Source organism: Desmodus rotundus, chromosome 6, assembly GCF_022682495.2.
Source record: "Desmodus rotundus isolate HL8 chromosome 6, HLdesRot8A.1, whole genome shotgun sequence".
Taxonomy (NCBI): Eukaryota; Metazoa; Chordata; class Mammalia; order Chiroptera; family Phyllostomidae; genus Desmodus; species Desmodus rotundus.
The window spans coordinates 107,398,110-107,411,634 of record NC_071392.1 but is presented as its reverse complement, the minus strand read 5'-3'; the positions used below and the strand labels follow the sequence as shown (position 1 = coordinate 107,411,634).

General features: G+C 44.4%; 1 protein-coding gene across 4 annotated transcripts in view; it reads right to left on the bottom strand.

Annotated features, from left to right (window-relative positions):
- Positions 1-10,204, bottom strand: part of CHD6 (chromodomain helicase DNA binding protein 6) — a 171,004-nt gene extending 160,800 nt beyond the window's left edge. For 3 of the 4 annotated variants that reach the window (XM_053927248.2, XM_053927255.2, XM_053927253.2), the window contains exon 1: positions 10,051-10,138. The gene's annotated coding sequence lies outside the window, so the exon portion shown is untranslated. Of the gene's footprint in view, positions 1-10,050 lie in introns of all 4 variants that reach the window. The other variant, XM_024559595.4, reaches the window with a different exon arrangement.
- Positions 10,205-13,525: the final 3,321 nt, after the last annotated feature.

Here is a 13,525-nt window from a genome sequence, read left to right as displayed (position 1 = left end):
AGAGTCCCAACTCTACTCTTCTTCAATTCTGAGATGCCAGAAAGAGGCCTTGGTTTAGAAGAACCTAGTTAATATGCTGAAATGTGTGAAACCTGATAATGCTTAAGTCTTGAACTAGAAATAACTGCCATGACCACAGTTATAATGGCAGCAACAAAGCCTAGTTCAAGAGTGAACGTGGAAGAAAGCCGGGAGTACCCAGGGAGAGCCTCGCTAACATGAAACGTTGCAGTTAGAGCGGCTGAGAGTGAATAGAGTATGACTATCGTGCACAAATAAGGAGACTGGTATTGGGGCATGGCTTATGAAATCAGTAACATCTCTTACACACTCCAGGCGCAGCAGTGGGAACCAGTGACAGTGATGGGTACAAACTTGAAGCAAGGAACTCCCATACTTTCTAAGCGTGGGATCTGTCTACTATCAGATCTCAATTCCAACAGACAGGGTTTTCCAAGCCCTTAAAGACCCAAAGCAGTAATCCAAATACATGTCTATAAATCAGTAACTTGAAATCCTTCAGAGAAAGGCAAAGGAGCCCAAAGCGTGTTACAGAACAGGGAGCCCCCCGATCAGTGCCAGTTGTGGCATTTTCAGCCAAACAGAAGCCCCTGCTCACAAGCTCACACAACCTACCAAAACAGCTTTATCCCTTTGTCTGAGCACAGTAGACACGGAACTGAAGCAAAACAGTGCTGTTTTCAATGCACACCAAGAAAAGACAATATAACATTAATTCATGCCATAAACAAAGCAATGGACACTGCGCCATTAATAAATTTGTTATTCCACTCTGGCCAGGTGGCTCATTTGGGTCATGACGTAGGACAAAAGGTTGCAACGCAGGTTTGATTCCTGGTTAGGGCACATGCCTAGGTTGTGGGTTCAATCCCCAGAATGGGAGGCAACCAATCACTGTTTCTCTCTCTCTCCCCCCTACCTTCCTCTCTCTCTAAAATCATCAAACATATCTTGGGTAAGGATTAAAATAATGATAATAAATAATAATTTTGTTACTACTGCAGCCCCATCCATGATCTTTAAGAGGACTTGTGACTCACTCTATGAATGTATAAAGCACTTGGGACCCCTTACTGCCACTGCTGAAATGACTAACAATATCCTGCTTGAAAACCTAAAACCTGCCAAATATGCTTAATAATAGTTACGGTACGATTAGAAAGATTCATTGTACTACGCATTTTATAAAGCTAAGATTCTGTCAATACACGTGGATACTTCTATAGCCATGGTCCTTCTACTTGTCAATTATAAAATAATTTCCATTTCTGCAATGGATATTGATCAAAATATCAGAATCAATGTTATCCTTGATTTAGAGTTTACAATCTGAAGTACAAGTAGAAAGTGCTGGAGGCAGGGAAGCATATACAACCCTGAGTGAGTAAAAGAAATCCTTTCGTCAAATCAATTTTTAAATGTATTGGGGACAGAGAATAGGTCTCAATCTTTCAAGGAGACTTCGTGACTATTATTAAAAACAAAGATTACCTTTATAAACTGAAAAAGCATCCTTTAGAGGATGAAAAACTAGAAATACTTTATATAGAAAAATATCCATTAACTAAAGAAATGAGAACTCTCAATAACCAGCCTTTGATACTGAGAACTGAAAACCTGTAGCAATTCACTGAAAATCTGCCTGTCGCAAATCTTTACACGACAGAAAACAGCTTCAGAAGTCGTGCTGAAAGACGACATGCGCGTTAGGCACAGCCATGCAGGGGCATAAGGCCTCTCACTGGAATAGCTACCTTGTAGTTTGCAAAACCTTATGAGACACAGATCTAAATTTATTTTCTGATCATACTATTTTCTTAACATCAAATTAACTTTCCAATGAAAAAATAAGCAGGTAAATATATAAATAGGCAAACAACGCTGAATTTTATTAAATGATTTGCTTAGTCTCATTTTAGGCTAAAGGGTAGCCATGTCCCATAATATATTTTCCTTTCTAAATGAAGAAAAAATTCTATCCCTCCCCCTAGAAAAAAAAAAAGAGGTTGGGGCAGCTAAATGGGCTAAAACGTTGCTGGCGAATGCCAATGCTACTAGCCACATGAGCTATTTAAATGCAACTAACAGTAAATAAAACTAAAAATTCTGTCCCGCACTCACACTAGCCACCTTTTAAGGGCTCAACAGCCACATGTGACTAATAGGTCCCACACAGACATATGACATTTTCTACCACAGCACAAAGTTCTGCTGGACAGTGCTGATCTAGAAGAACACTTTTTCAAATTTTAATGTGCACAAAAATCATCAGGATAGCTTGTTATAACAGATGATTGGGTCCTCAACCAAGGTAGTTTATTTCAGTCGGTCTGGGATGGGGGCCAAAAATTTCCGTGTCTAACAAGCTCCAAGATAACACTGATGCTGCCTATCATCCTGAGTAGTGCTCTCAATGGTAAAGGACTAGTTTGTGGTTTTCCCACTCTATCACAGGCCAATACTTTTAGAAAATACTTGAAAAATGAATTACCAGGAAAAAAATTTAAACAAGAACAAAAATAAAGATAAAACTAGGATCACTATAAACTTATATTCTTTATTATTAAATTCAATAGACAAATCTTTTTTTTTTTAAAGAAATCTATAAAAGCGCCTAAATGCTTCCTTTGAAGTTCTGGACGTACCCTGTCAAACAGACAGGTCACAAACAGTCCACAGACCTGCACAGCCCTGCAGACTAGCTTTGAGCAGGCCTGGAGCAGGTCATTAATGATCTCTTTCATGGCCTCTATCATTTCCTCAGAGGACTTTTACAACTCAGGGCAAAACTGTTATTTCCATTATGCACAATACCCGAGTCCCTTGAAACACCACCATACAGGGTCTGCTTAAACAAGCAATCTGCTGGTGTCGTCGGTGATAATGTGGTCCAAGTCTGTCACACGGTAAACAAGCACGACAGCTTGCCGTTTCCAGGCTAACCCATGGTGGAATGTAGGCTGCGGCCACTGCAAGGGGTGTCATACCAAAATACACAATGAACATTAATAAAGTCTCTGTGTTATGGACAACTTACTTCAGTAAGTAAAATCTAAGATCTGGACCTGGCTTACTGGGCATAATCTTGCAAAAGATTTCTTGGAATACTGATGGTTTCCGTGAACTCAAAGTAAAGAGTCCTTTTTTTTTTATACTTAGGGAAAGAACTGCCTAAAGCTTAGGTGTTTTCCCCAATTTACATATCAAACCAAACAAACAGATTTTCAACTTCCCTTCTAGCCCCACAAATGGACTTCTATGAAAATCTTCAGGGTAACTTCAAGTCCAGCCACTTCCTAGAGACACCACTCTCAGCATTTTCTTGCCACTCTAGAATTTGTTTTTCCAATTTGATTGGCTTTTACCTGAGTAAATTAGAAAATGTGGCTCAGAGAAATTAGGTATGTGATCCTTTCTCCTATAGTAACACCTGGTTCAATAGAACTTGACATATATGCATGTAAAATAAGGTTACACATTCAACCAAACATTATTTTAAGAGAAATTCCCTTAAAATGCACAACACTGACAAAAAAGTTACAAGGCATCTCATATAAAGTCTGGAAAATATAAAAATGGAAGAATTCTTTTTAATTGTTCCTCTTATATTAAAGAAAACCCTTTTCCTCCTAACATATTGAATGAAGCAGTAGCAATGAACAAGTAGTGTTCAAAGCAAGATGTCAGGAGCTTTTGCCACGGCATCCCTCCAGTCCCATCTACGGAGGCAGATGGCTGAAACTGAGGCCCAGGACCCTCTAAGACTGTCTTGCAATCGCCCCCATGCCTCCCGCTCCAACCTTTACTCATCAGGCTGCCCAGGCAAGGGTGTAGAACAGCTTCCCAAGCACAACGAAGCAAGACAATTGGGGGGTGGGGTGGGGCAGGGACGGGGGACTCTCGCTGTATGCTCCCAGCAGGGCTGCACAAGTACTTCCCCAGCCCAGGCAACACTGATCTAGACTGAGACCGCAGGACCTGCTAAAGGGCAAAACAAGGCCCAAAAAAGTCAGCCTCCAGGAAAAAGACTTTGCTCATACAAAACAAGTGTTTTGGAATGACCTAAATCAATGATCCTCAATATTGTTTTTGCATGCAGGTGAGAAGAGATGGTGGGAAGAGAGGAAAGTGGTAACACATCCCTTTAAGAATCCTAAAATGCAAGGGTTTGCTTCCCATAAAAACGCACACAAAATGCTGCACACTGTTTGGAGGAGTTTACAGAGTAGAGACTTCCCAGGAGTCCACGAAGCATAGAATAGAAAGTCTCAGCCTAACTAGGTGGGAACTAATGGTCAATGTTACCACAGTTGTTAAGACTTTCCTTTAATCCGAAGCCTGACCTTTTATATAGAGAATCTTAGAATTAGAAAATACAGAGATTCCAAAAATAAAATACCTTGGTCATATAATATATAAGATAATTCAAAACATACTAAAAATTTACTGATAGAATAATATATTAGATCAGTGAATACTCTCTAGAAGAATCTTTTCAAGATTTCATTTTTTAAAGAGAGGGGGAGGGATAAAGAGCCGGAGAGAAATATCAATGGGCAAGAGAAACATCAATCCGTTGCCTCTTGCATGCCCCCAAATGGGGACCTGGCCTGCAACCCAGGCATGTGTCCTGACTGGGAATTGAACTGGCGTCCTCGCAGTTTGCAGGCTGGTGCTCAACCCATTGAGCCACACCAGCCACGGGTTGAAACATCTTTAATAAAGGAGTAGAAAAATTAAAAATTCACCCTTTACTTACTTAAAAAATTCAAATATGTATCCATCACTCTGTACTTATGTTTGGATTTGTTTCCTGAAGTTATCTTAAAATTCTACTTTCCAACTTTCTTGAAATTACATACCAGTACATTAAGTTCTTCTGAAATAGCTAGCAGATAAATGCATCATGGAAGTCTATTGAAAAATCAGGCCTTTTTCGTTGCTAAAAATTTTAAGTCCTCCATCATGACTGTGAAGAAAAAAGGGCTCACCAATTTTTTTAAAATCCCTCAAAACAGGAGTTATTTATACCATATACATTATCAAAGATTCTGAAAGTCTCAATAATGGCAAGTGACATAAGAAATAAATGTAGGATGATGTAAAGAATCCCTATTACGAACTATAAAAACCAACTAATATAGGTACTACAAGCAAGAATAAATATTTTTTTCTAAATTTTATGCAATAATTTAACTTAGAAATGAGAACAGGGATAGATATTTTAAAATAATCATTTTACTACCTTTGGGACTTTTATGGAAGTAATGGAATTTCTCATGAGGGTATCAGTACCTCCACAAAATGAACTAGAATGTGTTGGTAAGAACGAAGTGACGGCATTCTCCCTCTGCACTTCATCACCGTACCAAGCTACGCCTGAACCCCTAAGTCCTAGGAGGACCATTCCTGCACGAGAGAGACAAGGGGAGAAAAGGGTGCCCTCACTCTATTCCAGTAAGCCTCTTCAGTGACAAATTCTTAAAATGAAGGAGAAATGGTTGTGGTGTAGAAGAATATAGGCAAAGCGTGTTAGTTAACCTAGCACCGTGCCCCTAAAACATGACCGCATACCCAGCTTTGGAAAAAAAATCTTTATAGAGAAGGCTGTTCATAAAAAGAATATTCCCTTTGCATCCTGATGACCTGGCCTCAAATTTTGACTCTAACATTTACTAGCTTCATGGCCTTGAATAAGTTACTTCATTTCTCTGAGCTGCAGTCCAGCCTCACGGAGTGGCTCTGGAAACAGGAATAGTTTTTCATCTCCAGCCCCAGTACCTGGCTGAGTGCTGCGCATACACCAGGCACTCATTCAATGCTACTTCTTTTTACATTCCTCACAAGTATGTCACATTCTGTTGCAAAGATGTTCTCTAGAGCAGATATCTAAGCCCTAGCTATTCTTTTACATATTTCAAAGAGTTTGCAATGTATCACAGTCCCTCCTTATCCACAGTTTCACTTTCTGTGGTTTCAAGTTACCTGTAGTCAATCACAGTCCGAAATGTTAAATGGAAAATTCCAGAAATAAACAATTCATAAGTTTAAATTGCACACTGTTCTCAGCAGGGTGATAAAAATCTCCCACTGTCCCACCTGGGATGTGAATCATCCCTTCATCCAATGTAAGAGCTCTATACACTACGCTCCTGTGCTGCCTGCCTGTTAGTCACTTAGTAGCCTAGCTGTCTGAATGATCAGACCTACTGTCCCCATCTCGCAGTGCTTGTGTACAAGTAACCCTTATAGTAGCCTAACACTGTCACAACGCCCACATCATTCAACTCACTTCGTCTCATCACATAAGCACTGTACCATCGCACGTCATCAGGAGTAAAAAAAAAAGCCCTGGCTGGTGTGGCTCAGTGCACTGAGGGCCAGCCTGCAAATCAAGCGGCCACCGGTTTGATTCCCTGTCTAGGGCACGTGCGTGGGTTGCGGGCCAGGTCCCCAGTAGGGGGAGCATGAGAGGCAACCACACATTGATGTTTCTCTCTCTTCCTCCCTCCCTTCCCCTCTCTAAAATAAATAAATAAAATCTTTTAAAAAAAGAGTAAAAAAAAAAGGGTGAGTACAGTACACTAAAATATTTTGAAAGACCACATTCACATAACTTTTATTACAGTATATCGCTGTAACTGCTCTACCGTAGTATGGTTGTGAGTCTCTAACTATGCCAATTTTATCAAGTAAACTATCACAGGTACGTATGTATCAGGAAAAACAGTACAGTTGACTCAAACATGGATTTGAACTGCACTGTTCTACTTATACAGATTTTTTTTCCCAGAAATATTGTATAGGTATTTTCTTATGATTTTAACTTTTCTCCTTTTCTCTAGCTTATTTTACTGTAAGAGTACAGTATATAATACATATAATATACAAAATATGGGCTAATAGACTATGTTATCGGTAAGTCTTCCAGTTAACAGTAGGCTATTAAGTTTAGGGGGAGTCCAAAGTGTTACATGGATTTTCAGCTGCAAGGGGGTGAGCACCCCTAACCCCTGTGTTGTTCAAGGGTCAACTACATACATAGGGTTTGGTGTTATTTGAGGTTCCAGGCATCCACTGGGGGTCTTAGAAAGTAACCCCATGGATAAGGGGGGACTACCATAGTAACCTGCTACGGGGGAATTCAGGCATTCCCATGAAATTCACTGCAGCTCTTCAGCTAAATTAAACTAACACTTTGTACAAGGAATGAAAGTATAAAGAGAATCACTATTATTAAAAATATAACTATTTTAAACCTTGTTATACTGGGGAGGAAGGGAAGAGGAGAGAGAACAGTCTCCTCAATCGATTTAGAAAGCGACACTGTCCTAGATGCCGTCACTGTCATATACCAAAGGTACTTTTGCACACAGACTCCCTGAATCCTAAAGCCTGTCCAGACGAGTCCAGAACATGAGTGGTCCACATGGGACTCCACCGGGTCAGAACCATACAATCTGTCTAGGACAGCTGAAAAACATAGGCACCTACAGTGAGAAGCAGGCTGAGGGTGTGAAACCCCTTTCCCTCAGGGTTTAGCACAGGAGGACATAACCATAAACTCTGCTTGGGGGCAAAACCATACTTTCAAGAAAGCCAAAAAACTCCTGTGAAACTTCTATAAATCAGAGAACTCTAAGACACTGTAGCCCAAGGGCCTGTTTTTTTCTGATAGGTTTCTTGTAATGTAACAGCAACAGTCACAAATGAGATCTGGTTTCTAAAGAGATGCAATTCTGCCTCAGATTTTCTTTGGCATTTAAATAGTTATAAGAAAAGTAAATCACAAAATACAAAAACACTAACTGCCGAAGGATTTTCCAGGAGTGCAGCAGTGTTAGTCGTGGCTTCCCCATTTCACTTCCAACTGGACTTTCAACTTCTTGTGTGGTTCCCACATACTGAAGAGTTCAGGGCACTTCCAGCTACATTAATGATAAATTATGAACATAAAGATACAATATTAAAAAGTTGTGGTAAAAGTGATTATATCGGAAGAGTTCTCAGTGCTAGAACAAAAATGAGGCAAATGTAGAAAGCAAAGAAATCACTGCAGGATAAAAGATGTGACTCCAGGCAGACTGTGATACCACACTGAGACACAGCTAACTTCACACGAGGTCTGGATCCACTTTGCCCATGGCCAGCCTACAGCAAGAACAGTGTCACAGTCTGGTTACCCTACGGGAGATTCCAAAGTTCGCAAAATGGAAAAAAAAATTATACAGGATAGCTTTTATTAGTCCATTAATCAAGAAAAATGTTTAAATAATTCATCATAATTCATCTTGGAAATTGCCCTGGTACAGAAAGAAGTCCAAAACTAATAATTTTATCACTACACATTTTCCCAGGGCTGCAGTTACAGTCATGCATGGCTTACATGAAACCACCTGTTCTGGTTGGCATAAACCATGTTACTTGACAATTCATGCCTAATCACTTTATCATACATGGATCTCAAACTTTCTTTTTATTGCCAGAGAGCCACAAAGTTCACAAAAACTACCTCCCTGAGGCTGCCAACCTGATTTGGCTTACCAACAAACGCAACGTGCCATTAATAAGTATAATCCTCAGTAAGAAAGACGACTCACAATTAGCCTTGGGACCACAAGCCAGTGGTTGCTGTCAAGACTTTTCCAAGGGCCACAAGTGTGTCTCTACAAGGTATGTCAAAATTTGGGGCCTACTAGGATGCTATTCCTCTAAGCTATTTGAGAAACGATGAACTCTCAGACAGTAGTGCAGACATTCTGGAAATTGTAAAAATATTTTAAATGTGTATTTTCCTCTGATCATGGATCTGTTTACACCAGAAATGGGCAGTTTTGAGGGGGTGAGGAATAATGCATACACACAGCCTCAAAGATACCTGGAGATGTCAAGGATTCTCTAAAAACCTTCCCGAGATTACTAATGGTCCATAAACCCTAATACGGAGCACACAGGCCTGGAAGTTCACAATTGAATTGTACTGCCTTATTAGATCCCACACTATCGAAACCACAGTCCCATCAGTCATAACTGGAACTAGGAATACTTTAGGTACACAAATGTTAAGTGCCTGCTTATGTATTTTTAATTGGATCAAATAAAACTGAAGCTGCAAACAAACTCAAATTTCAATTATCTCACTAGTGAGGGGATTTCCTAATAGCGTCTTTTCAACAACCAAGTCGCTGCCGACCCTCTGCACATCTGATAGGCATGTCCCTGGAAATTTGGGAGCAAAGACTCGTTACTTCTCAACAGCAAAGGAAATAAATAGCCTGAAGGGGACAGATTCCTTTTTTTTTTTTTTTTAAGCTCAAACATGCAATCTAATAATGTATAAAACTTGGCTGCAGGGTTGCTGGGCACCCCCAGGGTCCCAATTTTGGGGGCCAGAGGGCGTTAGTGCGTAAGAAGGGGGCGGAGGGGTGCGCGCTCCGAGGACGCGCCGCGGCTCCCACCCCCTCCCGGAGCAGCAGCCTGGCACCAGCCCACCCTCCTCCACCCCTGCAAACCGACGCAGGACGCCAATAGAGCAACTTCTCCGCGGGGGCGGCGGCGGAATAGCGGTCACCCCCGCGAAGGTGCGGCGCGGCCGCGCTGGGGGTTCCTCCTCGACCGGTCCCGTGGGGTCCTCCGCTCGCCCCGCCCCCGCCCGTCAGGCCTAGGGTCGGGGGCTGCCCGGACCCCCGCCCCTCCGCGCGGTCCGCAGCGGCGCACTCCCAAGGACGGCCGCCCAGCCCGAGCGCGGCCTGAGAGCGAGAGCGAGCGCGAGCGAGGCGCGACGGCGGCGGCGGCGCCCGGCCCCCTCTCCTCAGGCCTCAGGCCGCCGCCTGCCCTCCGCCAGGCCGCCCGCCGCCGGCCCCGCTCGGACCCCGGCCCGGCCGGGCCTCGGCGCCACCACAGCCCCTCATCCCGACTCCATTCATAGGGGCACCCCAGCCCGGCCGGCGGGGCGGGGCCGAGGACCCGCAGACAAGGCCAGCCCCCCAAGGCCGGGGAGGAAAATAAAAAGTTAAGAGAAGAACTTACCTAAAATGGCTCCTGCAGCAGCCAAAATACAAACAGCTATTATTTGGTGAAGTTTAGCTCAGACACCCTGCAAGGACACCCTAACCCGGCTCGGGCCCGCCTTCCTTGCCAAGTCATTGGGCTTCGCCAGCCCAAAACATAGAGTCATTGGTCAGTCTGGCTGCCGCTCAGGTAGAAGCCCATTTCAAGCTTGCTTGCAGGGGCGAGTGATGGGCTCGCTCCATTGTGCTCATATTTGCATGGATGTGAGCGCGGCACCGATTGGCCAGCGCAGAGGACGCCCCGCCCCCTGCCTCGCGCCCCCCCCCACCTAGGAGACGCTGCAGCGCGCGGTCCCGCCCCCTGGGACAGAGCGGCGGGGCCACGGGGGAGGGGCGGGGCCGGGGTCCAGGGGACCTAGGGGGCGGGGCGTGGTCCTACACTCTATAGACCGCAGGCAGGGGGCGGGAACCTGGAGAGCGCGCGAGGCGGGCTGGGGTTCACCCAGCAGGTGGAGGTCGCGCAGGTAGCGGGCTAGCCATCTGGAAGACCCGAGGCTGGTGTCTCTGGGGATTGGAAAGGATGTGGCTGGGGTTCCGCAATCGAGAGATTCCGCTGGAACCGAGGTCCCGCAGACAGAATCGAGAAGAGGCAAGGGTCCCTCAGAGCAAGAGAAGGTGTCCAGAAGCCAAGCGAAGAGCCAAGGAGTCCTATGCTCTGTCTCCAGCTGCATGTTCTGACGCTCCGCCTGGCTCCCTGGCACTCCTGGCCGGCTTCTTTCGACCAGCTTCTTTCTAAGGCCCTCGCACACCCCCGGAGTTTTCCAGTCCCGGGGATCCTGTAGCGCCTTGGATGTACCTCCGTAAAACCAGGTGTCCATCTATGATGTATATATTTTCAGGCCTCTTTCCCGCACCATCCTTGTAGCATCCTCAAGGACAGGGCCCGGCATAAGGCAGAGATTCAGCTAATTGTTTAATATTTTTTAATTCCCTCGTTAGCAGCTAATTTTTTAGTGTCCACTAAATGTCAGGCGTTAATCTAAGACAGGGAATACAACAGTCAATAGAACAAAGACAACAAGGAGTAGGCGAGCTAATGGGAAAGAAAGACAATAAATAAATACAAGGGGCAGGCAGTGAAAATGTTATAAAGAAAATAGGCAGGGAGGGAAGGAGAGTTTGCCCTGCGTTGCTGAATACTGTGAATCCCATGAATGCCCCTCTGCTATGACCTAACCCCTCGCCCCTGCCCGTCCTTACCATGGGTGTTTCCTTAGCACCCACTTAAAAAAAAAGGGTTCGATTCTGACTGTAGAGGCTCAATTTATCTTAATTAAAGTAGCAATGGTCTGAGTCCTGATGATTTCAAGAGCAGTTTGTCAGATACATTGAAGATGAACATGATTTGCCTTTGTCAGGGGTAGCTGTAAATGCTTTAGCAGAGCCTTACTGCACCCCCAAAGAGAGGATATTTTTAGTGTCTTTGAAACCTCAGCATTCCTGTGGTTTTCAGCCTGTGCTCCTAACTCTCTTCTAAGGACCACATCTCTTCTTGGCAGAGACCAAAGATTTCACCAGTTTGAAAATGCAGAGATAGCAGCCCTCTGCCACCTGTCTACCTCACCTGCGCACGTGTCTGTCTCTCATTGGACTCAAGGCTGGCCAAGAAGGCTCATGATTCTTCCTTCTTCTTCTTTCTTCCTTAAATATTTACTAAACACCAACTGTGTTCCAGGTATTGTTCAAGACACAGGGGGTATAGCATTAAATAAGGCAGACAATATTCCAATCCTCAGGGAACCCATAAGCTAGTTGAGGACAATAGGGAGATTTACACAGGGATCCTGTGGACTTCCAGTCCTGCCAAGCTGTTGGTGGGTTAGTGAGTGAGTGTGCAGAGAGCTGCTTGTCCCTCCCTGCCTCACAGGGACAACATACTTGCCCTCCTGCCCCAGCTGCTGCAGGGGCTAAAGCAGGACCAGGCAGCTAGTAGCCACAGCCTCTCCAGTTTGACACCAGGATCAAGGAATCTAAAATTCTCAAGAGTGATCATGGGGCTCAGGTCTGTGCACTTTCGTTTCTGGAAAGGGGCTAGGTGCAGAGTTGTATCAGAGACAGCGTCCTATATTGGGAGTCCTACATGGCCCTCCCTTTGCACAGTCAACTCCCTTGCCCACAAAAGATGAAATAAATTGGCTGGAGAGGAATGGGATCCAGACATAGGGAGCACAGTGTGTATGCCAAGGCATAGAGGCAAGAAATAGCACCAGGATGTGTGGCAGCCAGAGGGAGGGAGAAGGTAGACTTGTCAGTAATTCCTGTTCTTAAACTTGACAAAAGTCAGTAGCATGTAATAAGTTAAACAGACACAGAGATACAAACATTGTGTCACTAAATAAATCAATAGGAATACATGATTCTCGAATGGAACGTGTACAGGCAAAGGAAAGATCTGGGAGCTGTGCTTGGGAAAGGTAGCAGGCTTGACCTTCAAAGAGTCAAGACAGCAGAACTGAGCAGGGTTAGTAGAATCTGTCCCTTGAAATACTTCCATGACTCCCAGGGACCTGTAGATAGGCACTGGAGGGGAAACAGACAGCCAAGTGGCTTCTAGCTGTACGCATTTGTGGACATGTCTTAGCCTGGGTTCACCAGAATGCAGAGCCTGATTCTATCAGGCAGGCCTGAGAGGCAAAGGCACTAAGGCAGGGTGGTTCCTCATCTGGCCTCCACTAAGTGTGGCTGCTTGCTTCTGCTCAAGGAATTATCTTCGGAGAAGCCGCATAAAATGAGTCTCAGTATACAGCCTGTGAGAGGGGGAAGGGAAGGAAATTTATCCAACAGCTTATCTCCCATTGGCTAAAGATTTACTCCAGTTGCTCACACATAGGCGCCAAGTGGGGTTCTGTGGTGTCCCTAAACTCAGGGCAATGAGGTGAAGCATCATTAAGGTGCCATTTATGACAAACGGAGCCCAAGCAGAGCTGGATGCCACAGCAACTGCTGGAACAAGAGATGGTTGACACTAAGAGGCTATGACAGTCGGGTGGGTGACACCAGTGATGCACAACTTTCTGTACTATATAGTGTGTCCATGCTTACAAAAGACCCCAGAAGAGCAAATCCTTAAGAGCTCTGAAGGGGAGCCACAGAAGGGCTTCCAGCAGTTCTAGAGCATTCTGATGGTAACTCCATAAACACAAGTTGCCTTCTGCCTGACCACATTGCCTTCCTGCCTCCGTTCACTTGTCTGTTTCCTCCATTAGACAGAGAGCTTCTTTCTTGTTCTTATTTATTTATCTGTGGCAGAGAAAAGGCTATTTTCAACATCAGCCCATTTCATTTTCCTCCTAGGCTCCTAGCAAAACTACATTTCTCAGTAATCAGGTACGCCCATGTGACCCAGCTCTGGGTAATGAAATTTGGACAGAAGTGATAGGTATATCCCATTTCTGGGCATCCCCTAAGACCTCATGCGTGATCCTCAAGCTTTC